The sequence below is a fragment of the Anabrus simplex genome, chromosome 3 (assembly GCF_040414725.1).
Source record: "Anabrus simplex isolate iqAnaSimp1 chromosome 3, ASM4041472v1, whole genome shotgun sequence".
In the NCBI taxonomy this organism is placed as follows: Eukaryota; Metazoa; Arthropoda; class Insecta; order Orthoptera; family Tettigoniidae; genus Anabrus; species Anabrus simplex.
The window spans coordinates 508,480,195-508,504,091 of NC_090267.1; positions in this window are offsets into that span (position 1 = coordinate 508,480,195).

Here is a 23,897-nt window from a genome sequence, read left to right on the forward strand (position 1 = left end):
ATCCCCTCCATGAGATTAGGCTAGCTCTTTTACGCCTAAAAAGGTTAAGCTCCTCCAAGATGGCGGATGTGAGGTTAGGTTCGCGCTCTTAGCCAGCGTGAGAAGGAGGAGGCCTCTGAGGAGGGCCCGAGGAGGAGGAGGCGCCCGAACTGTCCACTTATACTACTAGTATTAATTACAATGTACGACGCACCCCTTCTAGATCGCTACAAATCGACTTAAGTGAATAAATGTAGATCGGCATACGGAAGTATATGCATGTTCACCTTCATTTACAGAATAACTGCTGCTAAACGGTGCATCATACCGAAAAACGGATCGTACTGTGACCGTACACAGGTCTCGGCTGACTGAATATGGGTCAGTGTGCTACTGGGGTTCACTTTGTCGGGGAGGCGCGTGTGGACTTAGCCAGGTGATAGAGAAAAAGTTTCTGACTTGAAGGGGGTAGCTGGCTGGCTGACAAAAAATAATAAAAATAAGAGCGAACGAGAGATAAAAATAACCATTATGTGTTCATCTGCAATTACAGCGATTTGTAATAAATGAAATATTTATAATATCTTTGGTGGCGTGTTATGCATAATTAGGAAGGTACACATGAATCATCTTTGACTGAACCGTGTTAATAATGTCACGTGTGAACTATAAAAATTAAAAACGGAATTTTTACTTGATTTCAACGGTATTTCGGCTAGAAATGATGGTGAAATTATGTAATCAAACCCCAGAAGAATTCAGTACTTGAGTTGACTTCACTTCCAACCACGAGTGCCACGCACGATATTTAAAGTAAGTCATAAGAGTACAAGCTCTCACATGCTGACATGTTCCTGGTCTACTATCTACAGTCACTTGTTCACCGGCAGACCTAGTCGGGGACAATACGAGAAGACGCCTCTGGCCTCATTTGGCGATCTAATTGGCTGGGCCTATGATAGTTCCAAGTATCTCATCTATTTAAAGGTAAAACTGTTTTAGAAACTTTGAATAGGGTGAAATTTGTGTAAGGTTTTCACCCAGTGAATTACTTTTCAGATACTTATGCGACAGGTTCAAACATTTGGCTCATATATGGCTACTGTGTGGGCCAATATTCGTGTAGAATTTGATGATCCCATCTTTCCTATAAGTGAATCAAACCATCTATTATACGCGTACAAAGTGCAAAATTTACGTAAGTCCAGAAATAGAGCCAAATTTAACGCATAAGGGATAGAGATACGACAAAAAGTCATAGGACCAAAGTTCAAACTGTGCCACCCGTTTTGTGATACGACTTACCGTTTACCCACCAAATACCTCGAAACGAAGGTCTGCACCGTCATCAAAGTTGCCTCCGTATTTCTATAATTTTGGGGGGTAAAAAAAAATTAACATCTCGTTAATTTTCCATCGGTTACAGGCAACATTTCTATTTTGTAATTCGTCTAGGAGATTGTGCTGCCATCTTGATATGGGGAGGGGGTTAAAAATTGGGACTTTCAGGAAACTTTTAAGCCCATGAAACCTATAGGTTATCGTTTTGGATAAATATCACCGACTGTGTTCTTATGCAGATTTGAAACTCACAGCGTGTCCCCCTCAGTGAATTTTGAGAATTTTAGATTTTTCTAGGGATCCTGAAGTCATCAGCTTGTCTGGTACCAAGTTTTAAGATTCTAAGATCCCTAGAATGGTCTCATTAACTCACGCCTGTTTTCAGTTTATGCCTAAATTTATATATATATACTACAGTATATATAGATCGCGCCAAACTGACTACAATTTATTAATATGGGTTATATTTCACCCGCTTCCCTAGTGGTCCTAGGGGCGTCTTACTCCCACAGTATGCTTTCCAGGTAGTAAGTCATACTCGAAAGTCATACTGGAACATACACACGTCCATTATCTCGGTCATTTTTGACAATTTATTTTTTCACCCTTTCTCACCCCCTATGCCAAAGGGGGCTGAAGTTGGACTTTAAAAATCCGGAATGTTACTATTCATCACAGCGACGCCGAAAAGAACGGATTCGACACTAATTTCGATTATTTTTATACCTCAGTCTCCTCGCCCCCCGCCCCTAAGGGTTCGTGGGGTGTCCAACCTCCACGTGGTTTGTCTCATGATACTAAAAATTCGAAGTGTACAATTCACCTCGGCGATTCCAAAAGCTATGTATTCGACACTATTTTCGATTAATTTTATATATCACTCCTCCATCGCCCCCCCCCCCACGAAGAGGGCTGAACTTGGGCATTAATAAATTCTGGAATGTTGCTATTCATTTCAGCGACCCCGAAAAGTAGGGACTCGACACTACTTTCGATGATATTTTTATCTAACACCCCCGCCCCACCCCGCCCATAAGCGTTCTTGGCCTGTCTTACCTCCACGTGGTTTGTTTACTGATACTAAAAATCCGGAGTGTACCATTCACCTCGGCGACCCAGAAAACTATGTATTCGATACTATTTTCGTTTAATTATATATCACTCCCCCCTCGCCCCCACCCGAAAGCGAGCTGAACTTTGACTTTTAAAAAATCGGAAGAGTCACGTACAAGGGATCAAGATACGGAAAACGTTATTGAACCAAAGTTGTAGATTCCTCCAAATTGAGCAATTTTCGATTATTTTTAGACCTCCTCCCCCTCGCCCCCCCCCCTAATGAAGCTCCAGATAGTAAGTTTGATTGAAATTGCTCCAGTAGTTTTTAAGGAGATGTGTCATTTACACACATACATCGATTTTATATATAGTAAGATTGCGTGTTTCTGTGGTTGTTCTTCGTGTAATGTGTTGTAGATATTTGAAGATGCGTATGAATATGAACAAAAACCCGTAGCCCCCGATCTACAGGAATTAGAGACGCGAATAAAGTCTCCGACCCAGTCGCGAATCGTACCAGGGCTCTCTGAGCCGAGGGCCAGTATGCTGACCATTCCGTGGTGGTAATTATTGCTTGAAGGGGAAGTACAATTGGTCAACACTCCGATGATGAGGAGACGAGCTGCTCGACTAAGTGGTATATAGGGCGAGTTAGCCATGCGGTTAGGAGCGCGCAGCTGTGAGCTTGCATCCGGCAGAGAGTGGGTTCGAATCCCACTGTCGGCAGCCCTGAAAATGGTTTTCCGTGGTTTCCCATTTTCACACCAGGCAAATGCTGGGGCTGTACCTTAATTAAGGGTACGGCCGCTTCCTTCCCATTCCTAGGCCTTTCCTATCCCATCGTCGCCATAAGACCTGTCTGTGTCGGTGCGATGTAAAGCAACTAGCAAAAAACAAAAAAACAAAAAACAAGAAAACAAGCTAAGTGGTATGTTCCGAGCTGTCAGCGGAGAGATGGCGTGGGATGACATTAGCAGACGAATAAGTGTGTGTAGCGTCTTTAAAAGTAGGAAAGATCGCAGTATGGAGATAAAGTTGGAATTCAAGAGGACAAATTGGGACAATGCGCCAAAGGGGAGCAGATAACTTAACAACATCCATGATCTATTAAGTATTCTGGAAATGTATGTATGTATGTATGTATGTATGTTCAGTCTTCAGCCCTAAGGCTGGTTGGATCCTCAACAGCTCTGCCATCAGCTGTCATAGATGGCCTAGGCATCACTGCAGAGGCGTGCTAGGGAAATGAGGAGTGAGGTAGTTTCCCGTTGCTTTCCTCACCGAGCCAGAAGTTGCTATTACATATCAGTCTGCCAAGCCCACTGACATGCCTGCACCAACCGACCCTATGAGCAACATTTTCACACCATTCATAGCAGGGACTGGCTGCAGAAGGAATGGCATTACTAGCATCGCTCGTACCTCAGTCACTTTCATATTGTCAAAGCCAAGGATAAGACAGAGACAGGTCTATGAAAGTAACAAAATTGCTCTAGCCCATACCAGAAGACATAGTGCACTGTAAACACTAGGTCCTGCCAGCAAAGGCATTTTCTGGAAAAAGAAACCGCAATTAAGGAACAGGAGTTTTGGTCCATTATTTTGACTTCTCCGGTACGGCGGATCTTCCCAAACTCTACCTCACGTTGGTGTCTCGCTTTTGCTGTAGGCCTGCTTAAAATTTTCTGTTTCACCTCTGAACGCAGAAATACATAATCTGTATATATACACATTTGGGTTACGTGAGTGATCTACGATGTTCGTGACAAGGAAGAAGTGTTCAGAATTTCCTAAAGTCTCTCTCACAAATTTATGCATGAAGAATTACCATACACACGTATTAAAGTAGTTGGACTGGTGCTCAAGCCTATGCCAATAATACACTTAAATAATTTTCTTACGCCGGGCTGAGTGACTCAGACGGTTCTGATCCGAATTTCGTAGGTTCGTTCCTGGCTCAGTCCGGTGGTATTTGAAGGTGCTCAAATACGTCAGCCTCGTGCAGGTAGATTTACTGGCATGTAAAATAATTCCTAATTGACTAAATTCCGGCACCTCGGCGTCTCCGAAAACCATAAAAGTATTTAATGGGACGTAAGGAAAACTATATTATTATTATTATTATTATTATTATTATTATTATTATTTCTTACAATAAAAGAAACGGACTTGATTCGAAACTCATGGCCTTCAATTTCAAGACTAGCGCGATAACCATTATGCTACAGACCCCCAAATTTTCGATTGTGAAATTTCTGGCACTGTTTAACAATGTGGACCCTTAAGTTTGAATGTACATAAGTTCCGTTTTTGTATTATTGGTTTTACTCTACTGAAACGTTAGTGGGACGTATTTGATTGATTTTTTAATATAAGGGGTATAGAATGTAACCTCAACACTGATGCGAAGTCATTACTTCTTTTTAACAATTACAGTCCTTATCAGTTCCCAGGCCATTATCTTGCTGGATAATTTGATCAGCGCATAACGCTTGTCTTGGAATATAACTGCAGTGTAAGATTATTTAGTGATAAACACTGATACATTATAAACAACACGCCAGTGCGCCAAGAATCATACAGGTGGCGATATGTTATTGAAGAGTTGGTCACACCAAGCCATGTAGGTAGCAGCACTATCGACTTTCTTGCTGAAAACCGCAAGCTGTCTGGTGTTGTCATATTAAAGTATTTGTTATTGATCATGTAATATTTATTTAAACAAATTTATCCTCCTGATGATATTCATTACAGTAAATACAAGGATATTTATCATAACGTCCAAAAAGTATTGCACAGAGCAACGACAGGAAATACTAACAACCATAATATTCCCTGGAGTAAGAGGTTGGGACACTTTCCTTTCTTTCAGAACGTACACGTAGCTGCAGGAGAGAAATATCCCGTCAATAACCTCGCCTCAATCTCCATTAATGATTCAAACTCCAGACATCCGAATGCAGACAAATACGGCCAATTAAATGCCTCAACAAACATGCAAATGACTTTTTGTTTGACCTCTCCCAATGATAAATGACTTCCTTGCCTTCCTTCTACAAAGACCACTCACGTGAAACTCAATGAGGCACGTATCTGCTGTACAGTGTAAACAAATGAATGCTATTCAGAAACAGCCAGAGTATAATAGGCCTAGTTAGGATTGCTGTTCAGATTTACCGGACTTGAGCGATTGTCTTTATTGTATAGTAAATATTATGCAACAGCAAAATTCTAGCCACTAAATCTTTGGTCTACCAAAATCCACGTCTACCTTTCACCCTATACTGAACACCCCCTCCCCCCAAATATTTAGTGACTAGCAGAAGTACCCGTTCTACGTACGGGTTATCAGAAACTGGCTTTAGTTACTCATACTATCGGTGTGACTGACTTCATTAGATATTTATATCACTATTGTACTTACTTAAGTACGTAGAAATTATTTGTCATGTTTGGATTTATAGTGCATCTTCTTCTCCTTTTCTTCATGGGGACCTCTAAATATTAGTTCCTAATTAGCGTCGACCTCTAAGACCTTTTGCTACCATGTTTTTCCTTCATTCGCACCTGGATATACCTACATGCTCCCTTCACAAAGCTGCAGGTTTAGTGTAAGTACACTTCCGCTAGATACTACCACAAATATAAATATTATTGAATGTATTTGTTTGATCCGACATTTCGTAACTATTACAAATGATCAAGGAAATTATCGAGAATGATAATTCTCAAGGCTTGTCACTCATTTCGCACATCATATAATGAATCTGAGTATAACTATTGAGAAGATTTTTCAAGTCATCTTGACAATTGTGTACAGTATATAGGTTGTTTTCATGGTTACAATGATCGTAAAAGTGGACCAGAATATCGGCACTAATAACATCAGTGATCCTAATACTCCATGATTGATAGAAAATAGTTTATACTATAGGTAACAGACTCAGCAAAATGCTGAAACCTAAGCCAGTACGTAAAACCCGAGGCCCGTCGGCAAACGCTGGTCGCTCTACTACGGAGATCTCCGGGGCTGTTATTTTTATACTTCACTCCCTTTCCATCCCCGCCCAAAGGAGTGCTATGAGCGTTTAACACAACAGTTTATTTTTTCCAGATAGTAAGTCATATGTGAATCAATTTTGGTTGGCAGCTATGCCCAAACGTACATGCATAATCTAGCTGCTGTAGAATCCTGAAGCTGACGTTGCCGTGGTTACGGCCGTTCGTTTCTTTATCCGATTCCTAGAGCAGGGATAGAGTGGTTCCAATATCTCCATAACGGTTGGTTTTAGGGCCTTAAAACATGGTTTTCGGGCCCGAAGGGTTTGCGTCAAGGGGCTTAAAATGAACTTTGTTTCGTCCTTGTACGACAAATTCGATTTCGCCTATATTAGCCTATTATTTTAACATTTTTCTATCTCCTCCGTCACCCCCCTCGGATTGTTTTGAAAATAAAATACAGCCGATATTACTCACTGGCAATGTAGCTTTCTATAGGTGAAGTAATTTTTAAAATCGGTTCAGTAGTTTTTGAGTCTATCCGTTACAAACAAATATACAAATTTTTCATCTTTATAATATTTGTATAGAAGTATAGGTTACATTCCTACACATACGGTTGCCGTCAGGAAGGACATCCAGCCGTAAACAGGGTCTAATCCACATGTGCGACACACTTCGCACCCGCAACACCACAGGTGTGGGTAAAGCGATAGAAGAAGAAGATAATCATTTTAAAAATTCACCCGCTTTTTTATTCTCCCCCCCCCCCCCCACCTTAAATGGATTTTCCATAAAGAGTTTGTTCATTTTTAAAGGAGATTCCAAGTACCAATTTTAAAGTCTGTAACATCTTCATTTTTTGAGATATATGTACCCTCATATAAATAATTCAACTCCTTCCTCACTTCTTTTCACCCCCCGCTTCCTCTTAAGTGGATTTTCTGAAAACGAATATTTGTGTTCTTTTATTTTTAAAGGGGATTCCAAATATCAATTTTCATGTCTGTAACGTGTTAGGTTTTTGTGATTTATTGTAGAATAGCTGTAGTACCCGGCGTTGCACGGAGAGTTTCTGAATATTTACCTTTAAGATTTGCATTACCAGTTAGTTATGTGAGTAGTATAATTGGATGGTTCTGCGGCCACCACCACCACAGGCTCCCAGAGGCCTCCTCCACCACCACCACAGCCAGAGGCCTTCCCAGAGGCAAGCTCCACCACCCGCGGGAAATCTGAATTGGTAAACAAAGCCACGTGCTTTTTGATAGCTATCATCGACAACAACGCATCGCTAACCTCAGTACTGCCATCTTGACGGGCCTAAACCTCAGTGGTACCAACTTAACTTCACAAGCGCGAGATTTGAATTTGTAAACAAATCCACGTGTTTTTTGACAGCCACGTGCTTTTTGACAGACAACAACGTATCGCAAACCTCAGTACTGCCATCTTGACGGGGCTAAACCTTAGTGCTACCAACTTAACCTGACTAGCGCGAGATTTGAATCAGTAAACAAAGCCACGTGCAGCTGTCATCCGCCATCTTTAATCCAGAGAGCACTGTGCTGCTCTCTTTATCGTAGTAGATGCAAATTCGTCACCTGTCATCCGCAGTGCTGCTATCTTAACGGGGCCTAAACCTTAGTGCTACCAACTTAACCTCACTAGCGCGAGGTTTGAATCGGTAAACAAATCCACGTGCTTTATTGACAGCTGTCATCCGCCATCTTTAATCTATAGAACACAGTGCTGCCCTCTTTAGCTACTTACCTTTGAAATGTGGTGGCGGATAATTTGAAAAATGCTTTTTGACAGCAGCCATCTTTAATCCAGAGAGCACCGTGCTGCCCTCTTCAGCTAGATACCTGTGGTGGCAGGCAATTCCACGTGACAGCAGCCATCTTTAATCAAGAGAGCACCGTGCTGCCCTCTTTGTGGCGGTGGCAAATTCCACGTGCTTTACAAACTCTCGTGCTTTATTCTGACAGCTGTCATCCGCCATCTTGCATCACAAACCTCAGTGCAGCACTCTTTAGCTAGATACCTTTGAAATGTGGTGGTGGCAATTTGAAAAATTCTATGTGCTCTTGTTTGGAAACAAAGCGACGTGCTTATTTGACAGCTGTCATCCACCATCTTTAATCAATAGAGCACTGTGCTGCTATCATGCGGGCAATTTCGTCAGCTGTCATCCGCCATCTTTAATCCACAGAGCACGGTGCTGCCCTCTTTATACATGTAGTAGCGGGCAATTTGAAAAGTTCTGTTAGCTGTCATCCGCCATCTTTAATCAAGAGAGCACCGTGCTGCCATCTTTAGCTAGATACCCTTGAAATGTGGTGGCGGGAATTTGAAAAATTCTATGTCCCTTGTTTGGAAACAAAGCCACGTGCTGTTTTGACAGCTGTCATCCGCCATCTTTAATCAATAGAGCACTGTGCTGCTATCATGCGGGCAATTTCGTCAACTGGTATCCGCCATCTTTAATCAAGAGAGCACCGTGCTGCCATCTTTAGCTGGATACCTTTGAAATGTGGTGGCGGCAAATTGAAAAATTCCACGTGCTCTTGTTTAGTAAACAAACTCACGCGCTCTTTGTCAGCTGTCATCCGCCATCTTACATCGCAAACCTCAGTGCTACACTCTTTAGGTACATACCTTTGAAATATGGTGGCGGATAATTTAAAAAGAAAAATTCTACATCAGCCATCTCTCGACGCTAATTGCACAAGATTGTGGCTATACATGACTCCTTAAAGGTGCTTATGCAAGATGGCCGCTATACATAGGTTCTTATGAGACTCCCTTGGGATGCTTGCGCAATATGACGGTTATACAAGGCTCCTTATGAGACTCCCTAGGGATGCTTGCGCAAGATGGCGGTTGCTCTTATGAGGCGGCTTAAGGGTCCTTTGCACAAGATGGCTGGAGACGCCCTAAGGATGCTTGCGCAAGATGGCGGACGCAAGATGGCGGCTATACACGACTCCTTATGGGACGCCTTAAGGGTGCTTGCGCAAGATGGCTGCTGCTCTTATGAAGAAAGCTAGCTTAGAGGCTAACGTGTCGTGCTAATTAGATTCATTAAATTTGGAGCTTAAATGCAAAATGTTAAATATCTCGAAAACGGTGCATCGTAGAGCAAAACGGACAACAGTTTTCTGCCCAATACCTCGGTTCGCAGTATGGGCGACATGATATCATAAGAAAAACATAATCTATTGATGAGATCAACGGTTCGGTTCCTACTTAGGCCCTTTGGCATTTGAAGCAAGTCTTCGTAACACGATCAGGTCTAGCTATGGTAGAGAGTGTAACGTGCCGTGCAGGTTCGATTCATTAAATTTGGGGCTTAAATGCAAAATGTTAAATATCTCGTAAACGGTGCATCGTAGAGCAAAGCGGACTAAAATTTTCTACCTAATAACTAGGTTTGCAGTATCAGGAACATAGTCTAATGATGAGATCGACGGTTCGATTCTTACTTAGGCCCTTTGGCATTGGCAGCTATCTAATTCTACAAGATGGCGGCTAGACATAGCTTCTTATGAGGCAGCTTAAGAGCGCTTGCACAAGATGGCTGCTGCTCAAATGAGACGCCCTAGGAATGCTTGCACAAGGTAGCAGCGACAAGACGGTGACTATACACAGCTCCTTATGATACGGCCTAGAGGTGCTCACACAAGATGGTGGCTGCTCTGATGAAGAAAGCTAGCTTTGCATCGTGCAGGTATCTTTACAGCACTAAACCTCATACCTTTGAAATGTGGTGGCGGGTAATTTGAAAAATTCTACGTGCTGTTTTCTTAACAGCAGCTATCTTTAAACAATAGCGGCTATACATAAGCTGTTAAGGCCTCCTCTTATGTCAAGGCATAGCTCTATCGGACAAGTTTAAACCTGCATCGGGATAGCTAGAGTAAGCACGTGCTGCAGTGATGACGTCAGTATGCATGTTTAGACTTGCAAATCACTAAAGAAACATAACAAGACTATAATCGAACACTGCACTATACGCCGTTAACTTTATCATGTGATCGGAACATTGATTGAAGTATTTAGAACACTAAATAAGTGATCAAGACTATAATAGAACACTGTAATCGATACAACATGTGTTTAGAACATGTCAGGGGATACCTTTGTTCTAAGAAGATTAGATTACCACACATTCCTTGTAGAGCTAATAGGCTAAAGGGCTAATGGGCAAAAGGGCTAAAGGGCTAATGGGCAAAAGGGCAAAAGGGCTAAAGGGCTAATGGGCTAGGGTGGCTCTCCTCCCTTTATCCGGGCTTGAGACCGGCTCTACAACTAGAGGCGGAGTTAACACCCTAAGGAAGGGAGAATTTTGGGAAGTAATCTATCTGAATATAGCTACTCGATCGACTATATACTACAGATGGATGACTTAGGTGAGGGTAAGCGCTTACTTAATAATACTTACACGACGTAATTCATGCTCTATTTCAAAAATATCTTCTTTGTGCTGTGTGTACCCAGCATCATGATAGGCTCTTAGCAGTTGTAAACGTTTTACGAGTACGTTGGGGTCTTTACAGTATCTTATATCTACATAGGGTAACTGAGGCTTGTTGTGAACTTTGAGTCTATATGCAGACAGTTGATGTGTAGGGATTTGTTTTGATGTAATACGTGCTTCAGCACTAGCGTTTCTAGGTACAAACTTAACTTTTTCCGATAGCGATGAAGCGTTGAAATTTCCTTCTTCTTTATCTTGCATCTCTTCTTGAGATGTTTGCACTGCGACAGAACGTGTAGTAGGCTTAGGAAATGAAGTAAAATCATCAAGCTGTAATGGCAATGAAACATTAAGATTTTCTTCTTCTCCTTCTACTTTTCCTTTACTACTGTTTTGATCAACATCATTATCCTTATTATCATAATCATGATCTTGCCTCTCTTTATCTTGAAGTTTGTGCTTAGTAACAGAACTTGCAGCAGGCCTAGACAACAAGGGAGAATTAGAAATATCTCGCAGAGGTGTACTTTTTAAACATAAATCAGTGTTCCCTTGAATATGGTTGAGCTCTTTGTATTTTGTTCCCGATGAAGCTACATTACACGCGGCTTCATGACGTTGAGCGTTGTATGCGTTCTTGAACTCTCTTCTACAATGTTTGCATTGAAAAATTGTCCTACATGATATCTCATGACGTCTCTTGTGATAGCTTCGGGAAAATGCTCTTCCACACCCTTCGCAAATATACCTAGAAATAGGTTTTTCCTTGACGGACTTTTATCTTCTGCTAACGGATTCTTCTTTAAATCTACTTGACATTTGTTACTGCTGCTACCTTGCGCAAGCACCCCTAGGGAGTCTCATAAGAGCAGCAGCCATCTTGTGCAAGCGCTCTTAAGCTGTCTCATAAGAAGCTATGTATAGCCGCCATCTTGTAGAATTAGATAGCTGCCAATGCCAAAGGGCCTAAGTAGGAATCGAACCGTCGATCGCATCATTAGACTATGTTTTTCTTATGTTATCATGTTCCTGATACTGCAAACCTAGGTATTAGGTAGAAAAATTTTGTCCGTTTTGCTCTACGATGCACCGTTTTCGAGATATTTAACATTTTGCATTTAAGCCCCAAATTTAATTAATCGAACCTGCACGGCACGTTATACTCTCTACTATAGCTAGACCTGATCGTGTTACGAAGACTTGCTTCAATACAAGCTAAAACAGAGCGAATGCCAAAGGGCCTAAGTAGGAACCGAACCGTTGATCTCATAATTAGACTATGTTTTTCTTATGCTATCATGTTCCTCGTACTGCGAACCGAGGTATTGGGCAGAAAAATGTTGTCCGTTTTGCTCTACGATGCACCGTTTTCGAGATATTTAACATTTTGCATTTAAGCCCCAAATTTAATGAATCGAACTAGCACGACACGTTAGCCTCTAAGCTAGCTTTCTTCATAAGAGCAGCAGCCATCTTGCGCAAGCACCCTTAAGGCGTCTCATAAGGAGACGTGTATAGCCGCCATCTTGCCTCCGCCATCTTGCGCAAGCATCCTAAGGGAGTCTCCAGCCATCTTGTGCAAAGGACCCTTAAGCCGCCTCATAAGAGCAACCGCCATCTTGCGCAAGCATCCCTAGGGAGTCTCATAAGGAGCCTTGTATAACCGTCATGTTGCGCAAGCATCCCAAGGGAGTCTCATAAGAACCTATGTATAGCGGCCATCTTGTATAAGCACCTTTAAGGAGTCATGTATAGCCACCATCTTGTGCAATTAGCGTCGAGATATGGCTGATGTAGAATTTTTCTTTTTAAATTATCCGCCACCATATTTCAAAGGTATCTGGCTAAAGATGGCAGCACGGTGCTCTCTTGTTTAAAGATGGCGGATGACAGCTAACAGAACTTTTCAAATTGCCCGCTACTACATGTCATAAAGAGGGCAGCACCGCGCTCTGTGGATTAAAGATGGCAGATGACAGCTGACGAAATTGCCCGCATGATAGCAGCACAGTGCTCTATTGATTAAAGATGGTGGATGACAGCTGTCAAAAAAGCACGTTGCTTTGTTTCCAAACAAGAGCACATAGAATTTTTCAAATTGCCACCACCACATTTCAAAGGTATCTAGCTAAAGAGTGCAGCACTGAGGTTTGTGATGCAAGATGGCGGATGACAGCTGTCAAAAAAGCACGAGAGTTTGTAAAGCACGTGGAATTTGCCACCGCCACAAAGAGGGCAGCACGGTGCTCTCTTGATTAAAGATGGCTGCTGTCACGTGGAATTGCCTGCCACCACAGGTATCTAGCTGAAGAGGGCAGCACGGTGCTCTCTGGATTACAGATGGCTGCTGTCAAAAAGCATTTTTCAAATTATCCGCCACCACATTTCAATGGTAAGTAGCTAAAGAGGGCAGCACTGTGTTCTATAGATTAAAGATGGCGGATGGCAGCTGTCAATAAAGCACGTGGATTTGTTTACCGATTCAAACCTCGGGCTAGTGAGGTTAAATTGGTAGCACTAAGGTTTAGGCCCGTTAAGATAGCAGCACTGCGGATGACAGATGACGAATTTGCATCTACTACGATAAAGAGGGCAGCACGGTGCTCTCTGGATTAAAGATGGCGGATGACAGCTGCACGTGGCTTTGTTTACCGATTCAAATCTCGCGCTAGTCAGGTTAAGTTGGTAGCACTAAGGTTTAGCCCCGTCAAGATGGCAGTGCTGAGGTTTGCGATACGTTGTTGTCTGTCAAAAAGCACGTGCCTGTCAAAAAACACGTGGATTTGTTTACAAATTCAAATCTCGCGCTTTTGAGGTTAAGTTGGTACTACTGAGGTTTAGGCCCGTCAAGATGGTAGTACTGAGGTTAGCGATGTGTTGTTGTCGATGATAGCTGTCAAAAAGCACGTGGCTTTGTTTACCAATTCAAATTTCCCGCGGGTGGTGGAGCGGGCCTCTGGGAAGGCCTCTGGCTGTGGTGGTGGTGGAGGAGGCCTCTGGGAGCCTGTGGTGGTGGTGGCCGCAGAACCATCCAATTATACTACTTATGTGTGATGTGAATTTTTATAGAATTCCTTTTTGACTTGCAGATTGATATGTTATGATCTATTATGTAGTTTTAAAATTATTTAGATGTGTTTGATTTCAAGTTTTAGATTATTTAATTTTCGAGTAAAACTTCGTCCGTATGGAAGCTCGAATCGACTGGGAAGTATTTGTTCCTGTCAAAAATTAATAAGTGATAACTATATGTATTTAGCCGTCGCACTATAGATACGATGTACAGGATTTCAACTGTCAATGAGACTGTCCCCCTCTCGCCCTCCACCACTAAGAGATATAAAATCTGGATTGTCACCATTCATCTCAGTGACCCTGAAAACTGTAGATTCGACACTGTTTTCGATTATTTTTATATCTCACTCCCCCTCACCCACACCCCAAAGGGGGCTGAACATGAATTTTTAAAAATTCGGAGTGTCACCAATTATTTCAGCTACCACGAAAACTATGGATTCGATAATATTCTAGATTATTTTTATACCACCCCCTCGCCCCGTGCCCATAAGGATGCTAGGGGTGTCTTTCCCTCACGCGGTTTGTCTCCTGATACTAATTGATAAGTGTACCAAGTTTGGTGAAATTGCTGCAGTGGTTTAGGAGGAGATGTGTCATTTACACACCCACACACCCACTCACACATACATCAATTTTATATATACTAAGAAGAAGATAATATTTTTATATGTAGTTTTTCGAATAATTTTATATCTCATCCCCTTCGCTCCCCACTTGGACTTGCAAAAAATCCGGAGTAATACTATTCATCTCAGAGACCCTGAAATCTATGGATTCGAAACTGTTTTTAATTATTTCTATATCTCACCCCCCTTTGCTCCCCACCTAAAAGGGGGCTGGACTTTAAAAATTATAGATTATTACTTTTCAACTCAGCGACCCCGAAAACTATGAATTCGACACTATCTCGATTATTATTGTAACTACCCCCCCTGACCCACTCCCTTAAGGGCGCTAGGGATGGCTTACCCCCCACAGTGATCGTCTCCCGATAGTAAGTAATACGTGTACCATGTTTGGTTGAAATTGCTCCAGTGGTTTAGGAGGAGATGTTTCATTTACACACACACTTCCATTTCTATATATAGTAAGATTTTTATACTCGTACTTCACCCCCTTTTCATCCCCGCCCAAAGGAGTCCTATGAGTGTCTTACACAACAGTATATTTTTTCCAGATATTTGTACCAGTTTTGGTTGGCAGCTATGCCCAAACGTACATACGTAATCTCACTGCTCTAGAATCCTGTAGCTGACGTTGCCATGGTTACGGCAGTTCATTTCTTTATCCGATTCCTAGAGCAGGGGTAGTGTGGTGCCAATATCTCCGTAACGGTTGGTTTTAGGGCCTTAAAACATGGTTTTCGGGCCCGTAGGGCTTACCGATTTTTGTTCTTTGCGTCAAGAGGAGTAAATTGAGCTTTGTCTCGTCCTTATACGACAAATTCGATATTTTGCCTATAATAGTATAAAACCGTTGTGGTTTTCCTATAAAACCCCCGTCTTTTCAAGGATTTAAAAATGATATGCATATCGAAACCTTCCCCGGGGCGATTATACTCTAAATATGAATTTTGGTTGAGATCTATCCAGCCGTTTTGACGTGATGGTGGAACAAACAGACAAACAGACACGAACAACTTTATTTATGAGATAATTTCGCTGCTGTAGAATCCTGGAGCTGACGTTGCCATGGTTACGGCAGTTCATTACTTTATCTGATTCCTAGAGCAGGGGTAGTGTGGTGCCAATATCTCCGTAACGGTTGGATTTAGGGCCTTAAAACATGGTTTTCGGGCCCGGGGTTTACCGACTCTTGTTCTTTGTGTCAAGAGGATTAAATTGAGCTTTGCCTCGTCCTTACGCGACTAATTCGATATTTTGCCTATATTAGCCTATTATTTTTATATCAAACCCCCGTGCCCCCCACCTCGAATTGTTTTGAAAATAAAATACAGTCCGTGTTACTCACTGGTAATGTAGCTTTCTATAGGTGAAGTAATTTTTAAAATCGTTTCAATTGTTTTTGAGTCTATTCGTTACAAACAAACAAATTTTTCCTCTTTATAATATTAGTATAGAAAAATACTGTACCCTAACAAGCAATAATAATGGCGTGAGGCTTGGAGCAGGTCTTTCGAGCTGACGCCGTGTCAGCGTTAATGAGGATGTTCAAACAACCAGCCCCCAGAGCTTCATCCCCTCGCGTAGACGGCAGATTGGCCGAATTTTTGTATTATAAGGCACATTTCTCGCCAGAGAGTTGAGGGGCAGGTATTCTTTAGTCATCTCATCGATAGCCGGAGTTCGATTTGAGCACGTCCACCACTTCTTACCTTCTCAGTAGAGTGCGATAGCCAAGCTGTGACGACCGAAAGCGGCAATTATTTTTCCATCCCTCAGCAGAAGATGTAAGTAAATATTTACTTATTTTTGCTAGTATTTCGGAATTATATTCATCTTTTGCTAAACCAGTATGGCATAAAATTTTTCCGTTGAAATGTTGTTTCTTCTTGGCCATAAAATGCAAACTATGAGTTTAGCGACCTAGTCACCTACAGTTTTGTTCAGGGGTCTACGATACTGCGATTCTGAAGATATACTTAGAATTCTGGAGGAAGTGGGAGAGAAAGAAGAGGAAATAACAGTTCTAAAAATATAAATACATACATTTAAACCTCTTTCTTATTTTGTACATTTTGTACTGTATATAAAAACTTATTTTTGGGTGAATTACTAAAGAAGCATAAACCTGAAGGACTGAAAATGCGTTATCGTTGTATTAACCAAAGGATAAGAAGAAATTAATTCATTTTGAAGACTTCTGCGGTGAACGTAAGAAATATTTCTGTAAATTGTTTAAGAAATATATTTCGTCAAAACTGTGCTTGTGAAGTTTTGTCAGAGTTGGAGTCCTGATTATTTCAAAGCGGCGCGTGTGAAGGGGAGAAAATTTAATGATCAAACATGATGGGTGGCCAAAATGCGTCCGTGCGAGTGATGAAGGTTAAATTAGAGACACTGCCGAGAATGGAACCTGGGCCCCCTCGCCAAACGCCATTTAGCCGTGGAGCCGGAAAAATTCGTGTCGTGCAACCCCCAGTGGAGATGAAATGGCGTATGGCTTTTAGTGCCGGGAGTGTCCTAGGACAAGTTCGGCTCGCCAGGTGCAGGTCTTTTGATTTGACTCCTGTAGGCAACCTGCGCGTCGTGATGAGGATGAAATGATGATGAAGACTACACATACACCCAGCCCCAGTGCCAGCGAAATTAACCAATCAAGGTTAAAATTCCCGACCCTGCTGGGAATCGAACCCGGGACCCCTGTAACCAAAGGCCAGCACGCTAACCGTTTAGCCATGGAGCCGGACCCAGTGGAGATGAGTTGCATGCACAATTTAACCACATACCAGCCGTTCTTAAGTTTCTGGCAGTAGCGGTAATCGAACGGACACCCTGAGAAGTGGCAATGCTCCATTATGAAACATAACCACCATCGTGTTGTTGGTTGCCGCCACATTTAAGAACTTGAGGGAGACTTCAAAAGTGGAAATCGAGTTTCTTAAATTTTTTCGACTTCCTAACGGGGAACGGGAACCGGAACCGCATACTACATATCAATAGGGAGCGAAATTCTATGCACTGTACGTTAGATTTCAATAAGTAGAAATCACCGTCTACTCGCACGTACGTTCTGTGGGAAGAGTTGCATAACGAACAGGGGTTTGAGAGGACCGTAACCCTAATTTTTATGTTACTGTTTAAATATGAGGGCTGTGCGGCTTTGCACTCGGTCAGATCTAAGTTATTACTGTTGACATACCCGCTCCCTGCAGATCAGTAACGCCTCTAGTTCAAGCCCGTCTTTTTACTCGTACGTCACTGTGTTCTCTTACGGGTTAGCTAAGGTAAGGAGCCTCATCTACAGCACCTACGACGCAAAAGAAGAGTTCCTGAAGGTGACACCGCGAGTCCTTGACTTTTCAACTTTGATGACAGCTTGTATGTTGCTGTGACGTGAACATTGTGGTAATATAATATACGGTACAGAGAGGAGGATTGTTACGCCTCTCCTTCCTCCTCGCCTTTTCCCAAGTACGATAGCTTGGCACTGATGTGGACAAAGCTTAGATCTTTCCAAACAGAACAAAATATAACCTAGTCAACCACAGCTCAGTGGATTTCACTGGTGTCTGGCTGGTTATTTTTGTTCTATACTTAACATCTCTTCAGTATCTACTGAATACGACCTAGTTGTAATTCCTATTAAAACAACAATCCCCACGAGGAATCTTCACTAGACTTTACGTACCGGTATCTCAAGATTTCCTCTTATTTGGATTGAAGCCACAAGTGGAAGAAGGTTTGCTCTTCAGCTGGCCGCGCTGTGAGCACTGCCCTCCCTTCAGCTATTCCTCGCAGTGTCAGGTGTCGCGACCTTGCTCAAGAGTATGAAAACTGCCTTAACGGGGCGCGATTCAATTGTGTATTCCAGACGTGCTTCAAGAGTGTGGAGAATACATTGACAGCTTGTGCTACTGCCCTCAACTCATCAGCGCATATTTTATTGCTATCCTTTTGTTAATGAAGTTGCCATTTATTTCCGGTGTTAATTCAGTTAATGTAAGTTCTAAGTTCTTTACTCTGTCGACGCACAAAATACAAGACGTGTGGCAACTTCTTGTAACACTGCGTGCAAGTGAATAGAGAGACACCTCGAGAAGTACAACGTAGCTGAAGCAGGTTAGTCTGCTGTGGCCAGTGCATGTGAAGACTCCTGTCATAGTGCAATGCCTTTCTTGTATGGCGGGCCTTAGGCTATTACGCCTGCTTATTATTAAGTCCTTTTAACTCTGAGTTAAAAGTCTGTAATGTGGATTAGGACATTCTTACCTGTAGTAAATTCTCTGAATTTACTCAGCGTCTTGACCACTCCAGCCGTTCTATTGGGATATCATCTGTATATATAAAATATCATGAACTGCCTGACTGAATGACTGATTCATCATCACGGAGCCAAAACTACTGAACATAAAGAAATGAAATTTTGAGGATACATTTATGTAACAATATCTCTCTCTCTCCAGTCGTTCCACTCATGACTGAGTATCGTAACCCAAGCACTTTGTTGTTTCTTTTATAAGCTGATACCCTTCTGTACGTACTTGCGTTTTCCGGACAGTAACTCTCCATGGTAAGCCCATGATCTCTCTTACTTGATCAACCCATCTGTTTGCGACCCGTCTTCGTGTCCTTGTACCAGAAATGTTAATATTTCCAGGTTGTCATCTTCTCATAATGTGACCAAAGAATTTCAGGATTCTCTGGTACACAACTTGGCATAAACTTTCTTGTATTCCAATTTACCGGATGACAGAATCATTTGTTCGCCTGGCTGTCCACGGTATTCGCAACATCCTTCTCCAACACCACATTTCAAAGGCGTTGATTCGGTTCTTGTCTTTAGCTTTGATGATCCAAGTTTCGCATCCATACATGAAGATCAAGAACACAAGCGAATGGACTAATCTTTTCTTCGTATTCATAGATATTGCCCTATCTTGCCAGATCATCTTTAACTTTGCCATAGCTGTACGTCCTAGAATGATGTGACGTTTGATTTCTTTTTCGCAGCTACTTTTATCCTCGATTATTGAACCAAGATAAGGAAACTGGCAGACTCTTTGGAGATTGTTGAGGTGCTGTGGCAGCTCAATCTATGCACCTTTGTTGACAATCATTAGTTTTGTCTTGTTCCAATTAATTTCCATGCCAAGTTTGTGACTTTCCTGTTGTACACGATCCATTATCTCGACAAGCTCCTGTACACTGCTGGCTACAAGTGTGGTGTCGTCAGCAAAACGGAGGTTATTAATTCTCTTCCCACCAATCGAAAATCCTCCTTCCCAACTGTCGAGGGCATGCCTCATGATATATTCACCATAGATGTTCAACAATTGAGGTGATAAGATGCATCCTTGTCTCACACCTTTGGAGACTTTGAAACTTGATGATAGATCACCATCAACTCTGACTTTGGCCAAGTTGTTATCGTATAAGCCTTTCATAAGTGAAATGAGATGAGATGGAATTCCCATTTCCTCTAGAACACACCACAACTTCGGCCACAAAACACAATCGAAGGCCTTTTGGTAGTCAATGAAGCACAGAAACAAAGGAATGTTGAATTCGTGTGCCTTTTCAACCAAATAACGTATATTTAGAATCTGTTCTCTAGTTCCTCTTCCCTTGACAAAGACAGCCTGTTCTGACGGGAGCTGATATCTAATGAAAGGTTTCAAACGTTCATTTATGATATGCAATAATATTTTACTTTCATGTGATATTAGTGAGATGCTTCGATAATTCCGCAGTTCCTTGTTGATCCTTTTTTGTGAACTGGAATGAAGATGGAAATGAGCCAGTCTTGTGGCCATACACCACTGTCCCATATCTTGTTACAGATGAAGTGCATTAAACGTACCCCTTCTTCTCCCATTTCCTTAATCATTTCCCCAGTGATGCCATCACTTCCTGGTGCTTTATGATTCTTCAGGTGTGTAATTTCATCTTCTACTTCACTCCTCAATATTGAAGGCTCTGGTTCAGAGTTAGATTGATGAGGGTTGTACGTTTTGCAAATATTCCTGGTGGACGCATCTGCATATAGATTTCCACATATCTTTTCCACTTTTCAATAGCCAGTTGTTTCTCTCCAGTGAGGGTACCATCTTCATCTTCCCCAACCCATGGACGGGGATTGAAGTCGCGGATAATTTTCTTTACCTTCATAAAGAGATCACGAGGTTGACAGTGCTGTTTACACACTTCAGTCTCTTCACCGATTTCAAGAATTTGGTTTGCCTTATCAAGTCTGCACTGCTTTTGAATTTTCCGAGATAGTGATGCGAGCATTTTCAAATATTCATCATTTTCATAATTGTTTCTTTTTAGCTGTTTCCTTTCCTCCATTAGGCTCAAAGTTTCGGCGCTTAACCATGGCTTCCTAGGAAATGAATTCTGCCCATGTATTTCCTTGCTTGCACTACTCACAGCAGTCTTCAAGTTGTTCCATACTGAAACTGCAGTGTCAGTGGGATTTATTCCTAATGACTGTAGTTTGGGACGAATAGCCTCGCTGAAGCTACATAGAGCTCTGTCATCAAATTTCATTTCCCGTACCTTTGTTGTGGTTTTGAGTTTTAGTCGCATTCTCATGATGACGAGGATATGTCTGAACCACATTCAGCACGAGGGTAACTTCTGCTGTTTAAAACAGATGACTTCCAACGACTTCTGATCAGGATAAAATCAGTTTAATTTCGTACCCTGTATCCAGGGGATATCCACGTATATCGGCGGCGAGGGTGATGTTGAAAGTGTGTATTGGTAACAACCATTTCCTTATCTGTACAGAATTGCAGAAGACGCTCTCCTCTATCAGTTCTAGTCCCAAGCCCATATGGACCAACATGTACACTAAGGTGGTTATCGGGTGACGTGTCAACAGATTAGCATTGAAGTCACCTTGAATGATGAGAACTTCCCTTTGAGAAATGTTATCAATAAAGCATTCTCATTGACTGTAGAATTCGTCTATCTCATCTTCAGGGGCAGCAGATGTTGGTGCATACACCTGTACAATATTTAATTTACAAGGTGATGAATTTATCTTGATGGAAATAATTCTATCATTAACTGGATAGTATCCAATGACTGCGCCACATAACTTCTGTGGAACGACGACCACTACACCATTTCGACTTTGATGAATATGTCCGGAGAAATATACTGTGTTACCATTGGTAGTGGTGAAATGCCCAGCACCTTTCCAGTGTGTCTCACACCAAGATCTTCACGCCATATAGTGCCATTTCCCTCTCAACAATTGATACTTTGCCAGTCTGTAGTAAATCCCTCGCATTTTTTTGCTAGGGTCTTTACGTCGCACCGACACAGATAGGTCTGATGGCGACGATGGGATAGGAAAGGCCTAGGAGTTGGTAGGAAGCGGCCGTGGCCTTAATTAAGGTACAGCTCCAGCATTTGCCTGGTGTGAAAATGGGAAACCATGGAAAACCATTTTCAGGGCTGCCGATAGTGGGATTCGAACCTACTATCTCCGGGATGCAAACTCGCAGCCGCGCAAACCCCTCGCCTTCCAGGTTCCACATAATATCTCTCTGCGAAGTGAACATCTTTGATTAGAGGCTTCTTTCAACCCTATCCCCCCCCCCCGGAGATCCGATTGGGGGACTTGAAACTCCGGAATTATAGCTAATATTAGGTACGAACATTTAGAATTGGGCAAAGCCATTGGGTTGTCTTGGGAAAGTTAAACAGGTAGGTTCCCGCACAATATAGGTGCTCGCAAAGGGACGACTTTCGGATATTCCGTAGCTAAGGAGGTGAAAAGGGGAGTGAATTTTTAAAATGAGTGTAAAAATTGGTATTTAGAATCTCCTTTAAGAATAAATAAACACGTACTTTTTGTTTCCTTAAAATCCCACTAGAAGGGGTGAAAAAGGGTGAAAATGTGGTTGAATTCCTTTGATGAGTGTACTTATGTTTCAGAAAATGAAGATATTACATACCTGAAAAATAGTATTTAGAAACTCCTTAAAAAATAAAGAAACAGGTATTTTTTGTTTTTTGAGAATCCAATTAGTGGGGATTAAACAGGAGTGACAAATGGGGTGAATTTTTAGAAACACTATATCTATAGTATATCACAGAAACGTAAAATGTTACAGACGTAAAAATTGGTATTTGGAATCTCCTGTAAAAGTAAAGAAACACAGGTGATTTGTTTTTCAGAAACTCCACTTAAGGGGAACTAAAAATGGTGAAATTTTAAAATGAGCATGGATACAGTATATCTCAAGAACTTAACATGTTACAGAAGTGAAAAATGGTATTTTAAATCTCTGTTAAAAGTAAAGAAACATGCATTTTTTGTTTTTGAAAAAAACCACTTAGGTTTCGTCGGAAAATCCAATTAATTGCGGGGGGGGGACTAATAGAAAAATTAATTGTATGAGGATACTTGCGTCTAGCAAAAACTAAAGTTGTTACAGACGTGAAAATTGGTATTTGTATCTCCTTTAAAAACAAAGTAAAACGCATTTGGGGGGGGGATCATCTTGGGGGTGGGGGTGAAAGGGAGTTGAATACCTTTTATAAGGACACATATCTTAAAAACTGAAGATGTTAGAGTCGTGATAATTGGTATTTAGAAGATCCTTTACTAATAAAGAAACAAGTATTTTTTCCGGAAATTTCACATAACGGGGGGGGGGGCAAAAGGAAGTGAAAAAATGAATTCCTTTTATGGGGATACTTATATCTCAAAAATGAAGGTAACAGACGTAAATAGTGGTATTTGAAATCTTCTTTAAAAATAAAGAAACACGCCTTTCTTTTTTAGGGGGGGGGGGTAAATCAACGAAACGGTGGTGGAGTAAAAAAGGAGTTGAGACCTATTGATTTTACTGTTCACAATGTACGTGATTCTGATCATAAACCGATCAGTTTAATCTTTCCTGGATTCGTTTTCAAGAGCAATTTTTCCCTTTGGAGAACTTCAAGTTAGATGACAGTAGATTATCTTGGCATGTTAATAAAAATGTAAACACATTTGAAATAAACGATAGGAATGATTTTGACCGTCAATTGTTCACCTCTATGATAAGGTCAATAATGCACGGAAGTATATCATTCGTATCGTCAGAAATCCCGCGCAATTGCCTACGCGCGACGATGGTGCTGGTCACATTGTCAGCAATGACAATAGTAGAGGATGTAATTTATCACCATGTAGCGGTCTTGCATCTTGCTGCGGGGTCCAGAATAATAATAATAATAATAATAATAATAATAATAATAATAATAATAATAATAATAATAATAATAATAATAATAATAATAATAATAATAATAATAATAATGTTCTGGACCGTCGT